The sequence below is a fragment of the Eleutherodactylus coqui genome, chromosome 6, assembly GCF_035609145.1.
Source record: "Eleutherodactylus coqui strain aEleCoq1 chromosome 6, aEleCoq1.hap1, whole genome shotgun sequence".
Taxonomy (NCBI): Eukaryota; Metazoa; Chordata; class Amphibia; order Anura; family Eleutherodactylidae; genus Eleutherodactylus; species Eleutherodactylus coqui.
Genome location: NC_089842.1, coordinates 203,856,992 through 203,882,412, shown reverse-complemented (window position 1 = coordinate 203,882,412; position 25,421 = coordinate 203,856,992). Strand labels below are relative to the sequence as shown.

General features: G+C 47.4%; 1 protein-coding gene across 2 annotated transcripts in view; it reads right to left on the bottom strand.

Moving 5' to 3' along the window:
- Positions 1-22,670, bottom strand: part of INO80 (INO80 complex ATPase subunit) — a 158,150-nt gene extending 135,480 nt beyond the window's left edge. The window contains exon 1 of one of the 2 annotated variants that reach the window (XM_066608638.1): positions 22,541-22,670. The gene's annotated coding sequence lies outside the window, so the exon portion shown is untranslated. Of the gene's footprint in view, positions 1-22,234; positions 22,354-22,540 lie in introns of those variants that run through there. The other variant, XM_066608639.1, reaches the window with a different exon arrangement.
- Positions 22,671-25,421: the final 2,751 nt, after the last annotated feature.

The following is a 25,421-nucleotide window of genomic DNA, read 5'->3' as shown; positions in this document are numbered from 1 at the left end:
AGATACATTTGTTGATTTTTTTGCCTAATTTGCTAGAACTATTTCTAAAATTAATTGGGAACTCTAGAACTCTTTGGGGTGCATCCAGAACTTATAAAAAAAATTAACTTTTTTGAAAGATGGGGTGCTGACTTCACAGAGGTGCATCAGAACTCATCGCTGGTGGCCCAGTCTAATGAATCACATTCTGTCTTCCCTCCTACAGACAGCTGAATGCATGTGCTGCGACGGGAAGACATGGCACCAGGATGCACTATGGGAAGAAGGAGCTCTGGGAAGTTGCAACTTAATTACATCAAAAGAGCTGCTGGTAACTTCTTGGTATCAGACACCCCAGGGAACCTTTAGAAGGGGTTCAGAGCTGTTTTGGCAGCATGGCCGTTAGCACCAAGTACAGACCTCATGCATATGGGCGGATTCGATTTGTGGCACCCGTGCGGTAGATTTGCAAATCAAGCCGCCCATAGGGAGACATGGGCGCCTGCAAAGGAGCTAAAAGCAAGCGGATGTGATTTTTTTCCGCCGACGTGCGGATCACACGTGTGGAAAGAAAATGTGGCATGCTCCATTTCCCAGCAGATCCCGCAGGGACGGCTTCCACTGAAGTCAATGGAAGCCGTCTGATCTGTGGCACACCTGCAGCTGTCACTGCGAACGTGCCACAGATATGTGGGAAAGCAGGAGATTAAAGAAAAAGCCCCTGCGCATGCGCAGGACGCATCCACCATGCTGATGAAAGAAGATCTGGCCACAACGGAGGAGGCCTGTGCTGGATCTGGAGAGGTAAGAACCTGACTTTTATGCCCATGTCTGCGGGCACGGGCAGATCTGTGTGTGCCCGTGTGCATGAGGCCTAAAGCTCTATCAATTCATTATTCCATATCCAACACCATACTGAGAGTTTTTACTTTCATTTGCACATCAATCCCATGATGCAGCCTTATCTAAGGCTATACCATTCTGCCTGCTGGAGGAGAGGGGGGGGGGGGTTGGAAGGGGATGCAGCTTAACCCCTTAGTGATGGCCCCATAGTGTTTTCACATCCTGCCATTGCAGGACATACATTGCGGGCGTCAGCCGTTTCTTACAGTTGACACCTATGGGCAACAGCCCCAGCACGTCGCACAGCCGATTGGGGCTGTTAACCCTTTAAATGCCACTGTCAATTCAAACGATGTTCGGGGGTCCCGTTCATAGCCGGGGGGGGGGGGGGGGCTATGAGATTGGGGGAGCCATGCGAGTGTCATGGCAGCCGGAGGCCTTCTGAAAGGCCCCAGGGCTGTCTTGGTAGTGTGCCTATCAAGCCATTCCTGTGGGGTGGCTTGAAAGACTGCCTTCCAGAATGCACTATCATGTAATGCTATAACATACTGGAGGAGCGATCAAAGCTTCGCTAGTTCTTAACCCCCGCCCCCCAGGGAACTGAAAGAAAGTGTAAAAATAAAGTCTTACTAATTATTAAAAAAATAAAAAAATAAAAAATAAAAAAATAAACCCTTTTGCCATATTTACAATAAAAGAATCTCAATAAAAATACATATTTAGTATCGTTGCTTCAGTGAAAGTCCAATCTATCAAAGTAACGCATTTACCCCGCATGGTGAACGTCATCTGGGAAAAAAAATAAAGAACGCTAAAAATGCGCTTTTTTGATCACCCTGTCTCCAAGGAAAATAATGTAATAAAAAGCGATCAAAAAGTTTTATATATATATTCAAAAGTTGTACCAACGGAAATGACAGAAGGTACCGCACAAAATGAGCCCTTGCACAACTATGTTGACGGAAAAATAAAAAAGTTATTGTGCGCAGAAAATAATTTTAAACAATTTAATATTTAAAAAAAAAAAATACAAGTAGTACAGCAAAACAAAACATACAAGTTTGGTATCGTAGTAAATGTACTGACCCATAAAATAAAATTATGTTGTTTTTGTTGCAGTTTGTGCGCCGTAGAAAAAGGACGCACCAAAAGATGGCGGAATATCGTTTTTTTCATTTCTTTCCACTTAGACTTTACATTTTTTTAGTACATTATATGGTCCATTAAATAGTTTAACTCATCCCACAAAAAAACGAGCCCTCATACAGCTAGATCGATGAATAAAGGAGTTACGATTTTTTAAACGAGGGGAGGAAAAAACAAAAATGGAAACAAAGTAAAAAGCTCCGTCACTAAGCGGTTAATTATAACTACATTCTGTATTCATATAAATAAGTTACAGCCCATAAGTATAGTCAGGAGGATGAGCTGTGATCTCCTCTATTATAACAGCGTGTCAGGAGCGTGACCATCATCAGTGACTGTGAAAGGAGTGCCTGTATCCTCCTGTAAGCGGTTTCAGTGGTAGATCCATATAACAGCATCACAAGGACTGAGAATCTCACTAAAAAATGAATCCATAGCCCCCAAGGAGATCTGAGCTGGTCAGAATTGAGATCAAATGACTGAGCAAAAAAAAAAAAAAAAAAAAGAAAGAAAAAAAAAAAAAAGAGGACAGGAGTTTCAGAGAACGAAATAACTAATCAAAGTAACATTATATATACTGGGGGGGGGGGGGGGGTTAACTGAATGAATTAAAAAAAAAAAAAACAATCTTGGTTAGTGATTAGTGGAGTTTCTTTAATTTGCTTCTATCATATCTTTAAACCATAGCATTAGTTAAAAAACAAATTAGCTGTCATGTACCTTTCACAGGTTAAAGGTCCTGTTTCGCACCAATGAAACCAAAGCAATAACCTCATAGCGCATGTCAATTTTGCACCTGGCATCATGGCAGAATCACAGTGGATTTACACATGTGAACGTACTGCAAGTTCTCTGTTTAGACTAAAATATATTACTCCATGAGATACGGCCGTGAAAATCGTGCATTGCAGAACGCACAAATATCACCCCCATTTCTTTTAAAAGGGTTCATACACATTAGCGATCTTTCCCTGCATGGCACCGCGCTGCGATGCTATGCAGGAAACTAATTGCAGCATTTTCTATCTTGCTGTGAGATTGCGCATTTCAGCCCCATTGTTTTTCATGGGGCTGGCGGCAGCATTGCACCACGTGCTAGGTGCACGCAATGCGAGGTCTCCCATTGAAAGCAATGGGAGAAACTCCACGATCCTCTGCTGTAGCTGTGACAGCCACAGCGGGATTCCCTTCATCCCCACAGTGATGCAAGGTGTTTTTACATAAAAATGCCTTGCATCCATGAGGCTTTCACATGGTGGGGAGCGCAATATTCCCCGCCCAATATCGCGCCCACCAGTGTGAAGCTAGCCCAAGGTGTGTGCACCATTGAAGTGAATATTTCTAAGTAACGAATCATTCAGTAAATTATACTTCTGAAGTACAAGGAGGAAATTGGCAGCAGATGCGCTTAGAAGTTGCTTGCTGCCTCCTAACCTTTCGGGTGGTTTTCTATGGATATCGGAAAACCTTATTTTTTCCACTAAAACAATGAAAGTATCTTCTAAACCAGGGCAGTGCGAGTCCAAGTCAGAGTCAATAGAAATCAAACGACTCGAAAAAAATTTATAATATAAATATAGAAGAATTAATTAAATGCAGAATTTGTTGCAGATTTCCTTTCATAAGAATTTAGGAAAGTTTTGAAATGTCCTACTAGGGCCTCATGTCCACGGGCATGAACGTATTCTAAATGTGGAATCCCACAGCGGATTCCTGCCGTGCCCGCAGACATGAGGCAAAAAATACATTTAGGCCCAATGTCCACATGCGGATTTTATTTATCAAATCTGCGCGTGGCCCCTGCACGGGAGATCCGTGCGTCTTGCTGCCCAAAGGGATGCATTAGTATCAGTAAGGCCTCCTGCACACGAGCGGAAATTCCGCAGCTGGAAGCCTGCATAGGATTGCGCTAACAAACGCAATCCTATGCAGACGGCCGTGATTTGACAAACAAATCGCGGCATGCTCTATTTCTGTACGGGGCTGCGCGGCAAGCCAGCACATCAAACAGCCGGAGCCGGCGGGCGCGGGTGAGTACGCGCTGGTCCCTGCAGGTGCTCGGGTCAGGTCCCGCAGCGAGAATCCTCGCCGCCGGATCCGACCCGCCCGTCAGCAGGCGGCCCAAGGCAGCTAAAAGCATGTGGATGTTATTTTATAACGCACGGGAAGAAATCGCAGCATGCTCCATTTTTCTGCAAATCTGCCGCACGGACGGCTCCCATTGAAGGCGCAGCTGTTTTTATGCTGTGCCGTGGATACACAGGAGAGCAGGAGATATATAAAAAAGGAAGAGCTGTGCACGGCGCATGCTCGCAGCACGCTGCTGGCGTGCCAGGCATAGCCTCCAGCTAGGAAGAAGAAGATACAACCTGCACAGAGGAGAGCCCCGCAGCGTCCGGAAAGGTAAGAAAAATGTATCGCCGCAGGCACGCACATATTCCAATGTGGGATTCAGCAGTGGAATCCGTGTGTGCAAGTGGACATGAGGCCCTACTTACCTGTCCGGAGGCGCTGTGGGTCTCCTTTGTCGCAGGCGGATCTTTTTTCTTCTGTATGGCGGATGTGCTCAGCACGTCAACAAGCGCTGTGCCTTTTTGTTTTAACCCTTTCCAATCCAATTTCTATCCTGGTTTTCCAAAGGGGCTTACTTTTTTGTGCTGTTACACAACAGCGCTATATGCTGCCTAAAGCCAGTACTGCATGAGGTGACACGTTGGATAGGCTCCAATAGCAGAGAGACTGGAAATATGCAGTACGAGAACCCAGACGGACATCTTCCAACACCGAAGCTGTACAGCCTTAAATCATAATGTCTTCAGACGTCAGACAGTGGATTGGAAAGGGTTAAAAAGCTCTTGCTTTCCTGCGGACTGGTTACAGCTGCGTCTGTTCCGCGGACTGCTTCCCTTGACTTCATTTGAAGCCGTCCCTGCAGGATCCACAGAACAATGGAGCATGCTGCGTTTTTCCCCCCAGCCTGCCGGGAAGAAAGAAACGACAGCCACAGGTATTTAAATACCTGCAGATGCCCAATGATAGTCTATGGGCATATTGAACAGCGGATCATCTGCGCAGGTGACCCACGCGGATTCCGCTATTGAATTATGCCAATGGACATGAGGGCTTAATGTGTTTTATTCAATGGATAGAGCATATATTTATACGACGTTTCAAAATTTTCTTAAAGGGGTTGTCTCGCGAAATCAAGTGGGGTTATACACTTCTGTATGGCCATATTAATGCACTTTGTAATATACATCGTGCATTAAATATTGGCCATACAGAAGTTATACACTTACCCCCTCTGGCGCTGGCGTCCCCGTCTCCATGACGACGACTGAAGCCTTCTTCTCTGGTCGCCGCAACAGTCGGCGCTTGAGCAGATAAGAATCCTCTGCTGGCTGTGTCCGGGCTCACGAGCGGCGTCCTGGCTCCTCCTCCTTCTCCACGGCATCGTAGCTCCGCCTCCATCACGTGGTGCCGATCAGCCAATGAGGTGGCTGTAATCGGCAGTGGAACGCAAGACTGGAGAAGAACATCCACGGTGCACCATGGGAGAAGACCCGCGGTGCACCATGGGAAAGAACCGGCGGCCATCTTGAAAGAAGAATTTTTATAGGTTCACGAAACGAGCAAATGGTGAGTAGAAACGCTCTTTAAAAACGCTTTCCACGGGTAGTGTAGTATGTTTGCTTTAGAAGGGGGACTGGGAAGAGAAAAAAAATTTACATTTCTGCCGCGGGACAACCCCTTTAAGTTCCTATGAAAGGAAATATGCAACAAATTCTACACAGTGTGTTGTATATTTACAATTTACTAAAGTTCTTAAATTTTTTTCCAAAAAAACTCTATTTTATATCTATCTGAATAGACTATTTTATCAAAATAGTGATGAAAAGCCTAATACCTGTAAATTTAAAAGACAAGCGTCATATATGAAGGAGTATACCTAATACCAAAAAATTGAGGAGTCGGAGGTTTGGCTTACTGATTCCACAGCCCTGTTGTAAACACTGCAGTACTGTTGGCTCTTCAAGAAGGGAACCTATAGCATGCATAAGTCCTATGGAGACATGAATTGTCACATTCCTTTAGGCCTTATGCACACGGCCGTGACGGGCTCTGCAAGCGGAATACTGCAGCGGAGTCAGTCAAGCCGCCCCCCCCCCCCCAAAGACCCCATACTTGCCTGCGGATCCACATGACGCAGCCGGCAGTGTCATATGACGTGGCCAGCGGTGCGCGTATTCACGCTATACTTCCGCAGTGGTACAGCGGAAGTATAGTGTAATGGGCGGCTTCCATAGACTACAATGGAAGTCGTCCGTGCGCATGCCCGCGGCAAATAGGGCATGCAACGGGTAATTTCACGCTGCGGAATTCCGCGGCGTGTACATTGAGCTATTAGGTTCAATAGAATCTAATAGCTGTGGCGAAATGCCGTGGATTTCCACTACATTTTACGCGGCGGAAATCCAGCCGTGGGCATTAGGCCTTATCCTGCAGTGTGCTTTAACACCTCAGGGCCATTTTTTCATTTTTGTTTTCTGGGTCCCCACACACAAAAAAAAAAATCATAACTCTTTTGTAATTAACACAAGATAGAACTAATTTGAGAAATGGAAGACCACTGGGTAACACTGACATGGAAAAGGACTTGGGGATTTTAGTTAGCTCTAAGCTTAAGTGGAGCAACCAGTGTCAGGCAGCTGCTGCCAAAGCAAATAGCATCATGGAGTGCATCAAAAAAGGTCTAGGGGCACATGATGAGAACATTGTCCTTCCTCTGTAGAAGTCACTGGTCAGACCACACATGGAATATTGTGGACAGTTTTGGTCACTTGTACTCAAAGAGGACATATCAGAACTGGGTACAAATGCGGGCAACTAAAGTAATAAATAGAACGGCTGGACTACAATACCCAGAGAGGGTATCAGAATCGGGACTATTTAGTTTAGAAAAAAAAGAAGGCTGAGGGGCGACCTAATAACTGTGTGTAAATATATCAGGGGACAATGAAACATATCAGGGGCTTGAAAGGCATATATGCATGGCAGCTCTGGAAGCCTTCAGTAGGCTCCAGGCTGCCATGCTAGGTATTATTGTATCTTGATGCCACCGGAAGTAGTGGTCGAGTAAAGATACAGGCTGTTTGACAGGGAGTTCACACCCCTCGTTCGTGATTGGCTCTCCAACTGTCTCCCCCGTCCTCACCCTCACAGCTCCTCCCAGCAGCGCTGAAGAAGCTGAGTGGTCTCCAGCTGTCTCCCCATCCTCAGCCGCGGCGTCAGCCTCCCAGCAGCGGCCTTGCAGCAGCTCTGAAGAAGGTGAGGGCTGTCCGTCTGTCTCCCCATCCTAAGCGTCGGCCTCCCAGCAGCGGGCTTGCAGCAGCGCTGAAGAAGCTCAGGGGTGTCCAGCTGTCTCCCCCGTCTTCGGGCTGCCAGCAGCACTGAATATGCTGAGAGCTGTCTTCCCTGTCCACAGGCTCACAGGTGCATTTGGCGGTGGTGAGGTGAGAGCCGGGGGTTTTGAGCGCTGCAGTGCCACGTGGAAGCGCTGGCCGTGCAGGTGCACTGCAACGGTGACCACTCCTCTACGGGCACAAACTGCTCTGTCATGAGCGTTATAGAGCGGCAGGGGGGGGGGGGGGTTACAGTGATAGTATATGTCAGAGGTGGCCGTGCAGGAGCGGGCAGCGGGAGCTATGGGTGTGACTGGTGCGTTACTGCAGCTACGCCCTGTCAAACCCCTAGCTTACGGTGGTGTCAAGATACAATAATACCGACATGCTATCCCATCGGCACCTCCCGCTTGTGCTGCAAGGGGTGCCGATGTGGCGCAGACAGGGGTCTCGTCTCCTGACTGTTTAGATGCATGATCATCTTAGAACGCGGCATCTAAACAGTTTACTGCTGCGATCAGAGCTGATTGCAGCAGTTACCGGTGGCTGTCAGATGTTTCCTATACACCTCTATAAGGCAGTCTTCAGCAACTGAAAATGACAGAATATAGCATATTTCTGACACGTCAAAAGTTTTCTGAAAGTGCAAAAATTCTAAGTTGTGGGGAAACCGCCTTAAGTAACCCAGTAATGGAGCTTATTTATGCATTTTGCCTACAAACTGCTCCTTCAACCTTCGCTGCTTACCATTCTTGCTATGAGAAATGCACTGTTTGCGTAGAGGGGAGTTGGCTGTTCAGGGTGCCATGCTATGGAAACAGGCTACATCATCGCTCCACTGCATGGCAGCCTGCGACCTCCAATTAAACGTCTATCTCTGAAGTCTGGCAACCCCCCTGTACACACCGCCAGTGTACTCTGTAGATCGTTTGGTTAGAAGCAGTGAACGGATCTCTCATAGCAAGAGTGAGGCAGGAAGGAGTGGTTAGGAAGCAAAATACATTATAAAAGTACTTCATATACTACTTTCTGCTAAAATCCCCCTGTGAAAAATAAAGTGCACATAATCTTTGTTGGGGGTAGTGTGAGATATATATTAAAGGGGTTGTCCCGCGCCGAAACGGGTTGTTTTTTTTTCAATAGGCCCCCCGTTCGGCGCGAGACAAACCCGATGCAGGGGTAAAAAAAAAAAAAAACGGATAGTACTTACCCGAATCCCCGCGCTGCGGCGACTTCTTACTTACCTTGCTAAGATGGCCGCCGGGATCTTCACCCACGGTGGACCGCAGGTCTTCTCCCATGGTGCACCGTGGGCTCTGTGCGTTCCATTGACGATTCCAGCCTCCTGATTGGCTGGAATCGGCACACGTGACGGGGCGGAGCTACAAGGAGCAGCTCTCCGGCACGAGCGGCCCCATTCAGAAGGGAGAAGACCGGACTGCGCAAGCGCGTCTAATCGGGCGATTAGACGCTGAAATTAGACGGCACCATGGAGACGGGGACGCTAGCAACGGAGCAGGTAAGTGTATAACTTCTGTATGGCTCATAATTAATGCACGATGTATATTACAAAGTGCATTAATATGGCCATACAGAAGTGTATAACCCCACTTGCTTTCGCGGGACAACCCCTTTAATTTTTTATTTTTTTTTTTAAATGTTTTCTTCTTTTAAATCCCACAACCCCTTTAAAGGGACACCCAAAATAAATATACAGCAGATCGTCATAGGTGGTATATAGAGCTAGCTTAGGAGCCGAGCCCACTCAATACTGGGGCGGGTGCCAGCTGTTTCTAATAGCTGACAATCATCTGTAAAGGCCCATTTACATGGAGCGATGATCGCTCAAATGACAGGTTGAGTGACAGCTTTAACCCCTTGAGTGGCAGGTTTCCTACCACCCTGTCGTGCCCACCAGGGCAGGTTTTTTAAAATGGTCTAATCATTGAATTTCAACTAGTTTTGCAGTTACGTCTCAAGAGCCATAACTTTTTCATTTTTCCATTGACACGGCCATATAAGGGCTTGTTTTTTGCGGGACAAGTTGTGATTTTTTAAACGGGGGAGGAAAAAAAGAAATGGGGAAAAAAGAAAAAAAGGGGCCATGTCATTAAGGGGTTAAATAATGTATTAACTTCCTTCTCTGGGTCATTACGACGCATGGATACCACGTGTGATTGTATTTTTGATTTTTTACAAAGTAAAGGGAGACAAGTGTTTTTTAAATTTTTTAAATAATTTTTTTACTTTTTTTTTTTTTTAAATTTTTTTTAAATTTTTTTTTTTTTGTCCCTTTAGGGGACTTCCACAGGGACCCATCAGGACCCCTGATCACATTCCGGGGGTCCGATGGTGACAGCCCTTTACATGCTGCAGTGACAGCCCTTTACATGCTGCAGTCACATAGACTGCAGCATGTAAAGGGTTAACACAGCAGAGATCAGAGGTTTTCTCTGATCTCTGCTGTAAGAGCTAGTACCTAGCTGTCCTCTGACAGCTAACAACCAGCTCTCCCTGCCACAGAGACCATCGGCTTGCTTCTGACAAGCCGATGGTCTCTATGGCAACCTGTAAACAAAGCAGGAGGTTGCCGACATGTCGGCAATATCTTCTGCTGGTTTTTCAAAGCCCTTGCTTTGTTCTCTGTGGGTCTGTGCAGGCAGAGCACACTGTCACAGCTTGTGGCATTGTGCTCTGCAGCTCCCATAGTGATACATAGCCCGGAAATCTTCCGGGCTATGTTGCTATGAGCAGTGGAGCTCGTCCCCGGAAATTTTCCGGGCGTGCCACTCAAGGGGTTAAACGATCATTTTGCATAAAGTATTAAGTAGCTACTCAGCTACTTAAGTACCTATTAGGTGTGCTAATGAAGCCTTCCCTGAATGCAGTTAATAGCCCAAGGCTATTATCTGCACTCAGATCCTTTGTTCTACACAGGAAAACAATGTTAACCCCTTAGTGACCAAGCCTGTTTGCGCCTTAAAGGAGATGTCCCGCGCCGAAACGGGTTTTTTTTTTTTTTTTAAACCCCCCCCCCCCCCCCCCCCCCCCGTTCGGCGCGAGACAACCCCGATGCAGGGGTTAAAAAAACCACCCGCACAGCGCTTACCTGAATCCCGGCGGTCCGGCGTCTTCATACTCACCTGCTGAAGATGGCCGCCGGGATCCTCTGTCTTCATGGACCGCAGGGCTTCTGTGCGGTCCATTGCCGATTCCAGCCTCCTGATTGGCTGGAATCGGCACGTGACGGGGCGGAGCTACACGGAGCTACACGGAGCCCCATAGAGAAGAGGAGAAGACCCGGACTGCGCAAGCGCGGCTAATTTGGCCATCGGAGGGCGAAAATTAGTCGGCACCATGGAGACGAGGACGCCAGCAACGGAGCAGGTAAGTATAAAACTTTTTATAACTTCTGTATGGCTCATAATTAATGCACAATGTACATTACAAAGTGCATTATTATGGCCATGCAGAAGTGTATAGACCCACTTGCTGCCTCGGGACAACCCCTTTAATGACCAGGCCAAATTTTGCAAATCTGACGTGTCACTTTAGCATGGAAAAACACCAGAAAGGTTTTGCATATCCAAGCGATTCTGACATTGTTTTTTCGGCACACGTTGTACTTCATTTAGGCGGAAAAAAAAGACCGGTAGAATTTGTGTTTATTTATTAAAAGCGCCAAAATTGGGAAAATGTTGAAAAAAATCGTCATTTTTTCACATTTCCAACTGCAGTATCTCAAATATGTGCAAACATAATATAGAAATTTTTGCTAAGATATATATTTACATCTATTTACTTTATTTTGGGCGCACATTGGAAAAACTTTCGTGTTTTTTTTTACCATTTAGCAGTCATACAAATTTAAAGGGGTTGTCCCGCGGCAGCAAGTGGGTCTATACACTTCTGTATGGCCATATTAATGCACTTTGTAATGTACATTGTGCATTAATTATGAGCCATACAGAAGTTATAAAAAGTTTTTCACTTACCTGTTCCGTTGCTGGCGTCCTCGTCTCCATGGTTGCCGTCTAATTTTCGCCGTCTAATGGCCAAATTAGACGCGCTTGCGCAGTCCGGGTCTTCTGCTGTTCTCTATGGGGCTCCGTGTAGCTCCGCCCCGTCACGTGCTGATTCCAGCCAATCAGGAGGCTGGAATCGGCAATGGACCGCACAGAAGAGCTGCGGTCCACGGAGGGAGCAGACCCTGGCGGCCATCTTCAACCGGTAAGTATAGAATTCACCGGAGCGTGGGGATTCAGGTAAGCGCTGTGCTGTTTTTTTTTTAAGTCCCTGCATCGGGGTTGTCTCGCGCCGAACGGGGGGGGGGGGGGGGGGGGGTTGAAAAGAAAAAAAAACCCGTTTCGGCGCGGGACAACCCCTTTAACATTACTTTTCAGCATTTTGAGGAACACTTTGTTTTCCTACACCAAGCCAAGATTGGAAAGGCTCATAGGAGTCAAAATGATAGATACCCTCACCAGTGACCCAATTTTAAAAACTACACCCTTTAAGGTATTCACAGAGGGATGTCAGTCGTATTTTAACCCCAGTTTTTTTTCAGGAGTCAATGCAATTTAGAAGAGAAAAACTAAAATTTCATTTCAAAGACAGGACTTTTTTCTATAGTACACATGAAAATGAGAATTTGCACCCCAGAATGGATACCCCTGTTTGTCCCGTGCTCAGAAACATACCCATTGTGGCCCTAGTATTACGTCTGTATACACAATGGGGCCCAAAATGAAAGGAGCAACCGGTGGCTTTCGGAACAGAAATTTTGCTTGAAGAAGATTTAGGCCCCATTGCCCACTTGTAGAGCCATTGAGTGACCAAAACGATGGAGAACCCCCACAAGTGACCCCATTTTGAAAAGTAGACCCCTTAACGAATTTATCTAGGGGTACCATGACTTTTTTGACTTCACAGTTTTTGAATGAATCTAAGTCAAGCAGAAGGAAAAAAATATGCTTTTCATTTTTTTGGCAATTGTGTCAATTTAAAAACAGGTTTTTTTGTACAGTTTACATAGGAATAAAGACGTTCACCCCAAAATGGATACCCCTGTCTGTCCCGTGTTCAGAAACATACCCATTGTGGCCCTAATCTACTTAAAGGAAACATGGCTAGGCCTATAATGGAAGGAGCACCTGTTGGATTTCAGGGTACAGCGGAATAAATTCCAGGCCCCATTGCCCACTTGTAGAACCATTGAGCGGCCAAAACGATAGAGAACTCCCACAAATGACCCCATTTTGAAAACTAGACCCCTTAACAAATTCATCTAGGGGTGTACTGTGTATTTTGACCCCACAGTATTTGAATGAATCTAAGCAAAGCAGAAGGAAAAAAATTACGATTTTCATTTTTTCGGTAATTCTGTCATTTCAAAAGCAGTTTTTTTATACAGCACATATATGAATGAAGACTTGCACCCCCAAATGGATAACCCTGTTTGTCCCGTGCTCAGAAACATACCCATTGTGGCCCTAATCTTATGTCTGGATGCACATTGGGGCCCAAAATGAAAGGAGCAACTGGTGGCTTTGGGAACAGAAATTTTGCTTGAAGGAGATTTAGTCCCCATTGCCCACTTGTAGAGCCATTGAGTGACCAAAACGATGGAGAACCCCCACAAATGACCCCATTTTGAAAACTAGACCCCTTAACAAATTCATCTAGGGGTGTACTGCGTATTTTGACCCCACAGTATTTGAATGAATCTAAGCAAAGCAGAAGGAAAAAAATTACGATTTTCATTTTTTTGGCAATTTTGTCAATTTAAAAACAGGTTTTTTTGTACAGCACACATAGGAATGAAGACGTTCACCCCAAAATGGATCCCCCCGTTTGTTCCGTGTTCAGAAACATACCCATTGTGGCCCTAATATACTTACAGGACACATGGCTAGGCCCATAATGGAGGGAATGCCCGCTGGATTTCAGGGTACAACGGAATAAATTCCAGGCCCCATTGCCCACTTATACAGGAAAAAAATTGACTTCCTAAAAATAATCCCCCGCCATCCCCATTTTTTGGCATTCCCTAAATATTAGATAAAAGTAATAATATAAACCGCGTTTTATGTCCAAAGACAGGGGTAATTACGGAGGCTGGTTGGGATGGGCACATGGGGCAAGAAAACCGGGTATCCCCCCTTCTCTCTTTTTTAGGGGTATTTCGTGACCTCAGCGCCGGAGATGGGGTGTAAAAAGTGGCGCTGTGAGGCTTTTGTAATCTTGCTGCGGTGCAGCGGTCTCACACAGAAGGCGCTCAACAAGCTGCTCCTGAAACTGCATGAAGGCGAGCGTTCCCGGGGTTTCTTGTAAATTACGGATTACAGGTAGCGATCTAAATAACGCCGGGCTCTCACGGCCGTATGCAGAATCCGCTTACGGAGGCCTGCAGCGGATCCCAGCTGTGATCCTGTGTACAGCCACGTAATGTACTGCGCATAACTGCCTACTCACACAGGCGGTCGTGCGCAGTACACCGTTGTTTGTTTTTATTTCCCGCGCCATCGCTTAGAGATGACCCGGGTACCCGCAGCCCGTACACAATGTATTTGCATATGGGCTGCGAGTATATCCGCGGTCATAGAGCACAATGGGCTCTAAGTCGCGGATATCCGCGGTAAAATATAACATGCTGTGTTCTGTTTCTGCGAGTGGATTCCGTAATTCTGACCCGCTAATTGGGAGGAATTGTGTAATCCAATGCATGCGATTGATCCGTGGATTACCGCTGATCAAGCGCATGCAGAACCCATAATTCCTCTCCGGTCATGCATGACCGGCCTGATGTTGTATCGCTAATTTATCACGTGACCGGGGACCGCTCAACGAGGCCGCCGGTCACTGCTCCAAGCACTCAGCGACCGTTGGTCGCTGGGAGCAAGGAGATTTAAAGTTTCCTGGGCTCCTGCGAATGTGTCCGGTATTTTGCCGGCGGTCGCATGCGCAAAATCCAGGAATGTTTACGGAAGAAGATCGCGTTGGGGTGCAAATACGGAGGCCTCCGTTAAAAAGCTTCATCTCCTCTCACCGATCGCATCGGTGAGGGGAGATGAACCTTCACCTTTTTTTTACTTTTACGTGATCGCCATTATCCATTGGATAATGGCAAACACGTGACCAGGAACCGCTCACCGCGGCTCCCCGTGAAATCTCCAGGCTCTCAGCTAAGTTTTGTAGCCAGGAGCAGGGAGATTTTAAATTATCCTGGCAATCCACAGCTTTTGCGCATGCGTCCACCACTTTGGGCGACGGGCGCGTGCGCAGAAGCTGGGGTAAGGTCCATGCATTAACATCCCACCAGGGAACAAATCCGGGACCTTGGGTACGTAATTTCATCCCCCCTTACGGATACGATCCGTAAGGGGAGATGAAACTTTAACTTTTTAAACTTTTAACTTTTTAACTTTATATGATCACCGTTATCCGATGGATAACGGTGATCATATGACTGGAAACCGCATACAGCGGTCCCCAGTCATATCTCCCTGCACTCGGCTAACTGTGACAGCCGGGTGCAGGGAGATTTTGAATTTGCCGGGCTCGCCGGCCTTCTGCGCATGCATGCCACATCAGCGCATGCGCAGAAGCCAGCGGAGGGTCCTGACACCCGCCAGAGGACACGGAGGAAGGGGGGGGGGTGAATATTTTCACCTTCCCTCATGGATCCGATCCATGAGGGGAGGTGAAGCTTTTCTTTTAACTTTTTTCTTCACTTTTCCGCGATCAGAGATTTTAAATTTCCCGGGCCGCCAGGCCTTCTGCGCATGCGGCTGACGTAATGCTGCTGGCGCGCATGCGCAGAAGGCTGGCTTCAGGTCCCGGAACATCAGGAGAGCGGGGAGCAGCGCGGCTGATGGGGTGAGTAATTTCAGCTGAATCTTTAACTTTTTTTTCAACTTTTTTTTTTACTTTTATGCGATCGGCGCTATCCGTTGGATAGCGCCGATCGCATTGCCGGGGGGGGGGGGGGGGGGTGCCCGCAGCCCGGGATGACAGCTCCATGCTGTCGGCCACCTGCGGACACCGACAGCATGGAGCTGTCGTGTCCAGAGCCAGAGGGGCTTTATTCTCTGCAGGACACGTTTTTACGTCCTCAGAGAATAAAGCCCACTTCGGGAGGGCGTAAAAACACTATGGGCTGGTCGTTAAGGGGTTAACAGTACTCCCAGTGGAGATCTGCTGATAAAAATGAAGGACGATTTTTAGGTTAGCTTAAATTTAACGATCAGCTAGCAGTGACCGAAAAGTGGACGATGGGCGCACATTTACACGCACCGATTATCGCTAAAACGATCGCCGATTAGCTAGTGTAAATGGGCCTTTAGGCTGGGCTCACACAGGGTGGATTTGCCACAGAATCCAGGGATTAGGTAGCCGTTCACACGGGGCGTCCAATCCGTCACGGCAAAGTGGGCATGGATTCCCAGGACACAGCATGTCATTTATTTTTATTTTTTTCTATTGTGGCCTCGCTCCTCTTTATGGGAAAGCCGGCCGCCACGGAAAAGTATGTGGCAAAGCCGCATCCTGCAGGAATCTTGTGATTTTTCGCTGTGGCAATACCGCAAGGTTTCCGCTGGGAAAACGTACCGTGGGAACCCAGCATAACTGCGCATGTGCCAGCGCATATCAGAGAGCCGCGGGAGAACGCGAGACCCACACTGGTCCCTGTAGGGGCGCGGGTCGGGCCCTGCTGCGAGAATTCCTGCAGCAGGATCCAAATCGGCCATCTGCAGGCGGCCTAAGGCATCATTTCCATGGCCGTATTGGTAAAATCCAGGTCTCCCCACATCATTTTACCGGTGTTTGTAAATACCGGGTCTGACGGCAGAGACTGTGCATGCCACAAGAGTACTGCACATGGCCACGTATCACAGACACGCACAGTGTGGGCTTTTTAATTTCCTGCTCTGCTTCATAGCAAGGCTGCATATGAAACCAACACCCATACGCAATGTATTGAATATTAATAGCATTGCGTAGGCTGCCTATACAAAATGTATCGGGCTCACACTGTTTACAGAGAGACATCTGCAATCTATTTCTCGTGTGTATTTATACGCACATCTGCATGGATGAAAGAAAATCAATTTACGATTCACCACGTGTCCGTGCGTCACGCACGTAATACGCAGTGAAAAAAATGTCCGTGGACATGAGCCCTTACAGCCTAGACTATTGTTAAAAATTTGATATACAGCAATATTTAACTATTGCAGTACATTGTGGAAACGATCAAACTATAAGTTCAAGTCTTCCTGGGGGACTAATAAAAAAAAACGAATAAAAAAAAAAAATTTGAAATCTTAAAAATATTAAACTAAAAAATAAAAGTTTAATCCCGCTCTTTTTTCATTTCTCATGTAAAAAAAATTAACAAATTGGTATGCTATGTTCACAAAAGTCCAAAATATTAAAATATATATTTGACCTACACTCCGATTATAAGACAAAACAAATTGCATCACAAGTGCAGTATTTTGGGCACACTACCAACTTTAAAAAACAAACATATAGAATGTGATCAAATAGTTGAATAATACCCTAAGAAGTTACCAGTAAAAACTACGAGTCGCCCTGCAAAAAAAAAAAAAAAAAAAAAAAAACCTCACAATTATTTTTTCTTTCCTTTTTTTAAAAGTTCATTAAATACATAAAAGATTGAATAAATTATGGTATCGCAACATTTGTAAATAAAGTCAACATGTCAATTTTGCTGTACCATGAATACTCTAAAAACAAAATCCAAACAATGGTACTTTTTTATTTCTCCACTCCACCCCTTTAATTGTTTTTAGAAGTTTTTTGAAACAGTAGATGGAAAATTAAGTAGAACTATTATAAAAATACAACTGTTCCTGAACCATGATTTGCTACTGCAATATAAACGGCAATGTATAAAGACACCCTTAGGCCTCCCCCCCACGGGCAGCTTCTTACAGCGGTTAGCGCTGCGTTAAACGCTGTACAACACTCCCATTCATTTAAATGCATGCTCTATTTTTGGCCGTTTCTGCGTTTATAAATGCTGTGCGTCGCCCATTGAAATAAATGAGCAACATTTTCAATGCAGCACAACTTTGTACACTTTTGACAGCGTTTAACAAAGTCAGTTTCGCTCTCCCTCGCAGAAAATGCCGTCGAAAACGCTTATCGGCGCTGCTGAAAACACTACAAGCGCAGCGTTTTTGCCTTAGGCCACCCTCACACAGGCGGAGGTTTTTTGTGCAGCGCTGGACGCTGTCAATCACTACCATTGATTTCAATGGGGCTTCTCAGACTCATTTTTAACACTGCGTTTTTCAAGCACTGTCAGTTCCATTTTCACGCGTTTCAAAACGGAATGCTTTGCGCATTGAAACGAATGGGGTGCATTTTCAGCGTTGCTAAAAATGTGGTGGTATGTGGTTACTGCGTTTTCGGCTGTGGTTTTTTCCGTTCCTGCATTATCAGCTTGCTTGGCTGCGTTTTTACTTTGCTAGAAACTCAGCATTTTTACAAGCGCACGTGTGAGGGCGGCCTTAGGGTAGGTTTACACGGGGGCGGCCTTAGGGTAGGTTTACACGGGGGCGGCCTTAGGGTAGGTTTACACGGGGGCGGCCTTAGGGTAGGTTTACACGGGGGCGGCCTTAGGGTAGGTTTACACGGGGGCGGCCTTAGGGTAGGTTTACACGGGGGCGGCCTTAGGGTAGGTTTACACGGGGGCGGCCTTAGGGTAGGTTTACACGGGGGCGGCCTTAGGGTAGGTTTACACGGGGGCGGCCTTAGGGTAGGTTTACACGGGGGCGGCCTTAGGGTAGGTTTACACGGGGGCGGCCTTAGGGTAGGTTTACACGGGGGCGGCCTTAGGGTAGGTTTACACGGGGGCGGCCTTAGGGTAGGTTTACACGGGGGCGGCCTTAGGGTAGGTTTACACGGGGGCGGCCTTAGGGTAGGTTTACACGGGGGCGGCCTTAGGGTAGGTTTACACGGGGGCGGCCTTAGGGTAGGTTTACACGGGGGCGGCCTTAGGGTAGGTTTACACGGGGGCGGCCTTAGGGTAGGTTTACACGGGGGCGGCCTTAGGGTAGGTTTACACGGGGGCGGCCTTAGGGTAGGTTTACATGGGGGCGGAATGTCCACAGCAGAAATTCACCAGCATTTCCGCATCCAAGACAGAGACAAAATCCGCACCAGTGACTCAAAATCAGCTGCGTACCCGCAACCCATTTCAGAAGATATAGCGCTCACCTCACCTCCAAAGTTTTCGGCTGGCAGCGCACTCCAACCAGTACCTGGCAGCCTGTGATGTGGAAGTGCAATCACCTGACAAGCGGCAATGCGCTCACGACCAGTAGAGATATGCAGACAATTTTAAGCCAAAATACGCACCAATGTTGCAAATTTTGACTTTGTTTTGAATGCAGCTGCAGAGGTGTGCAGCAAGCCGCACTAGCTATATCCCGAGAAGGGACCTCCAGCTGACGTCAGACTCTTGTCCATGATAATCTACTAAAATCACAGACAGGGAAACACGACCAGTTTCTTCGTACCCAAAAATACATGGCTCTCCATGCCTGAGTTTTACCGTGCTGACGGCAATCCCAGAATCCGCAATTCAAATCCGTTCACGTAAACCTGTCCTAAGGCAACTAAAAGGTCAATCCAATAAGTGTTATGTGCTGCTACAACAAACTTTTCAGGCCCAATGCACACGTACGGATAATCGCTGAGGCATTCACGCCCAGACGCCTACCGCGAATTCCGCAGCAATATCCGTCCATAGACATGCTGTCTTAAAGATTCTCTGCTGCCCACAAGCGGAAATCAACTACAATTTTCCGCTAACGGGGGATAATTGCAGCATGTTCTATTTTGTGGGTGGTGAAGGGGAAGGAACGCACGCACAGCTTCATTGCTGGCTGAGACACTCGCAGCAAATCTGGACAGGTCTCTGAGAGGCACCGGGTCTGAGTCCGTCATGATATTTCGCAGTCGGAATCCGAGCCGCCCATGTGAAAGATGTTCAAAAGCCCTAGTTGCTAGAGAAGCTAAATGCCTAACAACAAGCAGTGGATTGCATACAGGTGCCACTTCAAACTTGATTTACAGTCGTAAAACAATACAAGTTCATTAAGGCCCAGGGGCCTTATCATCCGGGGGCGAAGCAGGATATCGCTAGGATATTCTGCCGCCTGGGAGCAGGGGAGAGAACTGTCAGGCTCACCACGGAGAATCATGGCAAATCGCTATGATTCCCCGCTCGTGGACAGGAGGCTGCGCTTTCCATAGCAACGCTATGGAAAGCGTGCACTGCGTTACCCGCGACCGGATTATCGCTGCGATTAACGCAATGCACTATCGCCCGTGGACAGGAGCCCTAAATGTATATTACAAGATTGATCAGACAAACACAGGCAAATTAGATGAGCATAAGTTGTATGAAATTTAGTGCCACTTTAAGGCTACGTTTACATGGCGAGTATGTCAAGTAGATTCTGAGCTGAAATTAACATCCCGGCGACTGCAGTGGGAATGCAGACTTTCTGTACATTGCTTTAAAATAAATATATATATATTCATATTCAACAGGGCTAATCCTAATGTGGATCTAAGCAGAGCCAGCTGCAGAGCCACTGATTTTTTTTCATGAGAGCGTAACCAAATAGTGCAGACACGCACAGCTTATGCTGACGTATGAAAATCCCCACATAACTGGGGTTCTCATACGTGTGCCATACGTGGATTTCATTTTCTGCAGTCTACGGCTCGGGCCACACAGGGTGGAATTTCCCTGCAGACCCTCCGCAGAATTCACAGCAGCAAAGTGGATGAGATTTTCAAAATCTAGTCCAAAAGCTGTAGAAAAAAAATCTGCACAAAACCTGTGCGGTAAAATTAAAAGGTAATGCAAAATTTCATTCTGTTAATTGCATCGCTGTGTCAGTTTGTGGAATTCACCTCCTCTCAATGGAGGGGGTAGATTCCGCACAAAAATACGCGATAATACCCGCAATAAATGGTGCAGGCTTTGAGGTGCACTTTCCACTGCAGAATGTCCACAGGGATAAGTCTAAGGCCTCATGCCCACGGCCGTATTGGTGAAGCGCTGCAGGTCTCCCCGCAGTGTTTTACCGATTTTGTAAGCAGCAGGTCTGCTGCTGGAGAGCCGGCAGAGACCGCGTACGCCAGTGAGTGTACAGCACATGCCCGCACATCACATGCGCAGTGTGACTTTTTTTTTTCTTCCCCGCTGTTTCGTAGCAGGGTTGTGTACTAAACCGCCAGCCAATGTACAGGGCTCCGGCTGCGTGGTACACCAAGAAATAACTGCGGTCCATTCCTTGTATGTATCCACACGCCGATGTGCATGGATCAATGACAGTCCATTGACTCCATTCACAGGATATCGCGCAGCCGTGCAACGCACATGTAATACGTGGTGAAAAACGGTCACGGACATGAGCCCTAAGCCCGGAAATCTCGCGGGTTTTGAAGCGGCCCGGCTGCTCTTCCGCCGCAGAGAGAAGAGCGCGGCCGCAGCGGAGGAAGAAAAAGAATGAGCATGCTGCGGCCGGCTAATCCGCGCCCACATGGCTGGCTAATCCCGGGATTAGCGGCCGCAGGCGGATTTGCTGCGGCAAAATTCCGGACGGAATTTCCGTGGCAAATCCGCCCCGTGTGAACCCAGCATAAGAGCTTGTTCCTGCGAGCGTACTGGCACTACTTATTAGACACGCGATACACAGTGAATGCAACCCATTGATTTCAAAAGGTTCGTTCACAGAAGCGTATTTTTTTCACGCGATCGCTTGAAGAAAAAAAAAAACGCAAGAACTACATTTGAAAACCTGCGCATTCATGCACAAAATACAATTTTGCACCTATGGGGGATTGGTACAGGAAAGCACTAAGGGTCCTCTCACACACGAACGAGGCAAAGCGCCACGATTTCAAATGCGCTTTTACTTTCACCTTCGGCCGCAACATCGCGTTTAAGTGCGCTCCATCTTGAGGCTAACTAAACGGGCAAAGAGAGCAGACAGCGCTCGAAAAGCGTGGCCCTGAAAAGCGCCACAATCAAACGCAGGTCGGTGAGGCCCCATTGATTTCAAGGAGAGCATAATACCGCAGCGTTCACAATGCCACGTTAATCGCGGTTAAAAGTGGCGGAGAGAGGCCGAAGGGGGCATTTTTTGGGCACACAAATTGGCCGCGTGACTGAAAATCGCTTACGCCCACATGTTTTACCCGTGATTTTTTTGTGTGAAAAGCCGCTGTGGATTTGCACATATGGCAATCATGGGTAAAACACGTGGGCGTTACCGCATTTTCATTCATGCAGCCAAATCACGCGACCGAAATGCTGCGTGACTGAGCGCTGAGGTTCTCTTGGTTTTGCGCGTGAAATACGCCATACCGATCTCCAACAGGCGGCCATGTTCCCACACAAAAAACACGTGCAAGGAAAATCGTGTCATGTTTTATCGCGGCACCTATTCCGCGCGCTTACACGCCTAGAGTATATGGCGGCACTGTGTGATACGGCACGACTGCAGCGCCGGCCGGAGGCAGTTAGGACGGACCCTACAGATTTACTTCTCATTTTCAGACAATGGTTTTTTTTTCTGTTTACATTTTCCAAATTTGTAAAAAAAAAAATAATAATAAATTTTAAAAAGTGCAGGAAGCCCAAAATGAGTTTACAGTAAGTTAGAGAGGAACAGAAATGCGCGGGTTGGCGGCCCAGCGGACGGCAGGAACTTGTGGCAGCCAGTCGCCCTCCTCCCCGGCCTCCTCATGCAGTGCGGACCGTACGGGAGGCCATGAACGGCATCCTACCAGCAATGGACTCCGCTCCTCACCTGTGCTCTCCGTCTCCGGAGCCGGTTCGGGCAAGTGGCTAGCAGACTCTGCTGAGAACAGCCCTGAACACGTTAGCTCCTGCAGGTAGCAACAACTCTCCCAGTCTAAGAGAGAAGGGAGACGAGGAGCCATGGTGGGGGGAGCGGCGCCATTACTCAGGCCAAAACAATCGAGCAAAACCTCTCCTTCTCAGCGAACAGCGTAATTGGAAGGCTATAAAAACACCAGCTGAACTCGGGCGGCTGTGACAGCGACCCTTCCGCGTCCAGCTGTTGGAAAACCGCTGCTAAATCTATTCATTTTACCTCAGTTCGTTGAAGGTCGACATCGATAGGATAGTCGACTCGATTGATCAGGTCTGTCCTTGTCAACTGGCGACATGGCTGAGGTGACGTCACTTCAGTGAACAAGCAAATTTAGGGTAAGGCTCGCGAGATTTCAGGCGGAAGTGACGTAGACTTTCACCTTGGTAACCGATAGGAGATGGAGAGGATTAGCATATTTGGCATTTCAACCGCACTTCAGTAGCGGTGAGCGATTCCAGCGACCTGATTGGTTGTTGGGTACACCCCCCCCTTTGGAGATGTGCACGAGTGGCCGGCCCGTTAAATAAGCAGCAGCAGGGCCGTATGAGGGTCGGCAACTAAGCCCAACCCTAACCCCCCGCTGGTTTCGTGAAGTAGCACTCGTGCACATCTCCAAAGGGGGGGTGTACCCAACAACCAATCAGGTCGCTGGAATCGCTCACCACTACTGAAGTGCGGCTGAAATACCAAATATGTAGAGGGGACATGCGGTGCCGGAAGTGACGCGTCGGGCGCTCACTATAGCGTCTGCAGGCATATTTCTGTTTTCAGCCGCACTTAAGCAGCGCTGCTGATTAGAGCCACCTGATTGGCTCTTCGGCACCACGTGACTACACAGCGTGCACGCGGATTGCCTTCAGCAGCCGTGCACTACACACTACAGTTAAGCAGACGTGCACTACACACTACACTTAAGCAGCACGGGGTTAGGTTTAGGGTTACCTAACACTAACCCTAAACCTATACTAAACCCTAACCCCGTGTTGCTTAACTGTAGTGTGTAGTGCACGGCTGCTGAAGGCAATCCGCGTGCACGCTGTGTAGTCACGTGGTGCCGAAGAGCCAATCAGGTGGCTCTAATCAGCAGCGCTGCTTAAGTGCGGCTGAAAACAGTAATATGCCGTCTGCAGTGCGTTGTATATTGTTAACCCCACCTGTTTATTTCTAGGATTTGCAGCATGTATATATATATATATATCATACACACACACTTTTTTGTAGTTTCTTTGGATATTGTGGTTTAAGTACATTAAAAAATGAACAATACTTGAAAAGGGAATTGTCGCCATTATGTTTCGTAATATGTCATTTTTTCATCACTATTTGACCTATATGGATGTAGACAACACAACAATATTGTTTACGCATGCGGGAGCTTGCAGCAGACTCCGACTGCGTAATCCTGCCTACCTGCTTTCTTCTGTATAAGCGGGCGTCCATGGTTCTCCGCATCGGTCATGTGCAGTATACTTTTTTTTTTAATCTTTGTTTCTCCCTTGCCGTCGCTAGACGATGACACAGGTACCCACGACCTGTCCACAGGTAGGACAGCTTCCGTTGACTTCAATGGAAGCCGTCCGTGCAGACCCCACTGAAAAATAGAACATGCTGCGATTTTATTTCGGCTTATGGAAAGCGCTCTCTGTGCCTGTGAGCAGATATGCAAATATTCTATTCTTTCAATGGGTGCGGAGTGTTCGTGCAGGTGACGATCACGGATTCTGCAATACAAATCCAGTCGTGTGTCACTGGCGGCGCTCACACGGCCGGGTCGGATAGTGTATGCAGGAGGCCCGCAGCGGATTCTGGCGTGCGGCAATTAATTGTATTGCCAAGGACTGGAGGCTCATAGGCGGTCATGCGAAGTACAGATTTTTTCTTTACATTTTTGTTTATATTTCACACCATCACTTAGCGATGACACAGGTACCCACATACACAATGTTAATTACGGATGGGCTGTGGGTCACACGTTTACATTGACATCAATGGAGGTTGTCCACAAGGATTCTGTGGTAAAAGAAAGCCTGGTGCAATTTTTCTTCAGCTCACAATTTGTATGAAGGAAAATTCAAAAACGCATGCGTTTCCATACCCGCGTTTTACCGCAAATTGTCCGCACGGACGCGAATCGCAGAATCCACAATTCAAATCCATTTGTGTGAGACCGGTGGGGTCTCTAATACTCACCTACCAGTCCTTGCGATGCTCTGCGGAGCTACTGCAGGCTGCCACGTCCTCCTGCATGCCGACAGAGCATTTCTTCCTGGAAGCGGGGCTTGAATACCCCGCTTTCAGCAAGCTAATGTTCTGATTGTTTAGTCCAGCGCCGAGTCAGCCAATAAAAGCCGGCACTAGGTTAACCAATCATAGCCATTCAATGAGGTCATTGAATAGTTGTGATTGGTTAATTCAGCGCCACATCAGCCAATGAAAGTCAGCGCTGGGTTAACCAATCAGAGCATTAGCTTGCTGGAGGAGGGGAATTCAAGCCCTGCTTGCAGGAAGAAATGCTCTGTCGGCGTGCAGGAGGACGTGGCAGCCTGCAGTAGCGCCGCAGAGCATCGCGAGGACTGGTAGGTGAGTATTAGAGACCCCACCGGAAGAAAGACACGGCAGGCTGCAGCAGCGACGGAGACCTGCGCAAGGACTGGAATGCCGGCGGTAGGTGAATATTGATGTTTGTCTTTTTACATGTAGTGTAGTTAGGGCTTTGAGGAGATCCGGAACACATTAATGGCGTTTCATTTCACTTTAATGGGAAAAATTGATTTGACTAACGAGTGTTTTGGGTTAAGAGCTCCATCACGGAACGAATTAAACTCTTAACCCAAAGCACCACTGTATTACATTTTACAGTATAGACCTTGTTCACACGTGAGAGAGGTTCTGCTGGAATCCTCGATCTCAGATTCTGCAAAATTTCCTGGAAAAACAGAGCAACAGACAGCAGAATTTTTCCAATAAACCGCTGGACACCATGATGGAAACTCAACACACCCCATTATAGGCAATGGGTCTGTCAGGTGCTATCGGTGTCCAGTTTATGGCCATCTTCACACAACCAGATTCTTATTGCCGAATCTGTAATTGTTGTCCG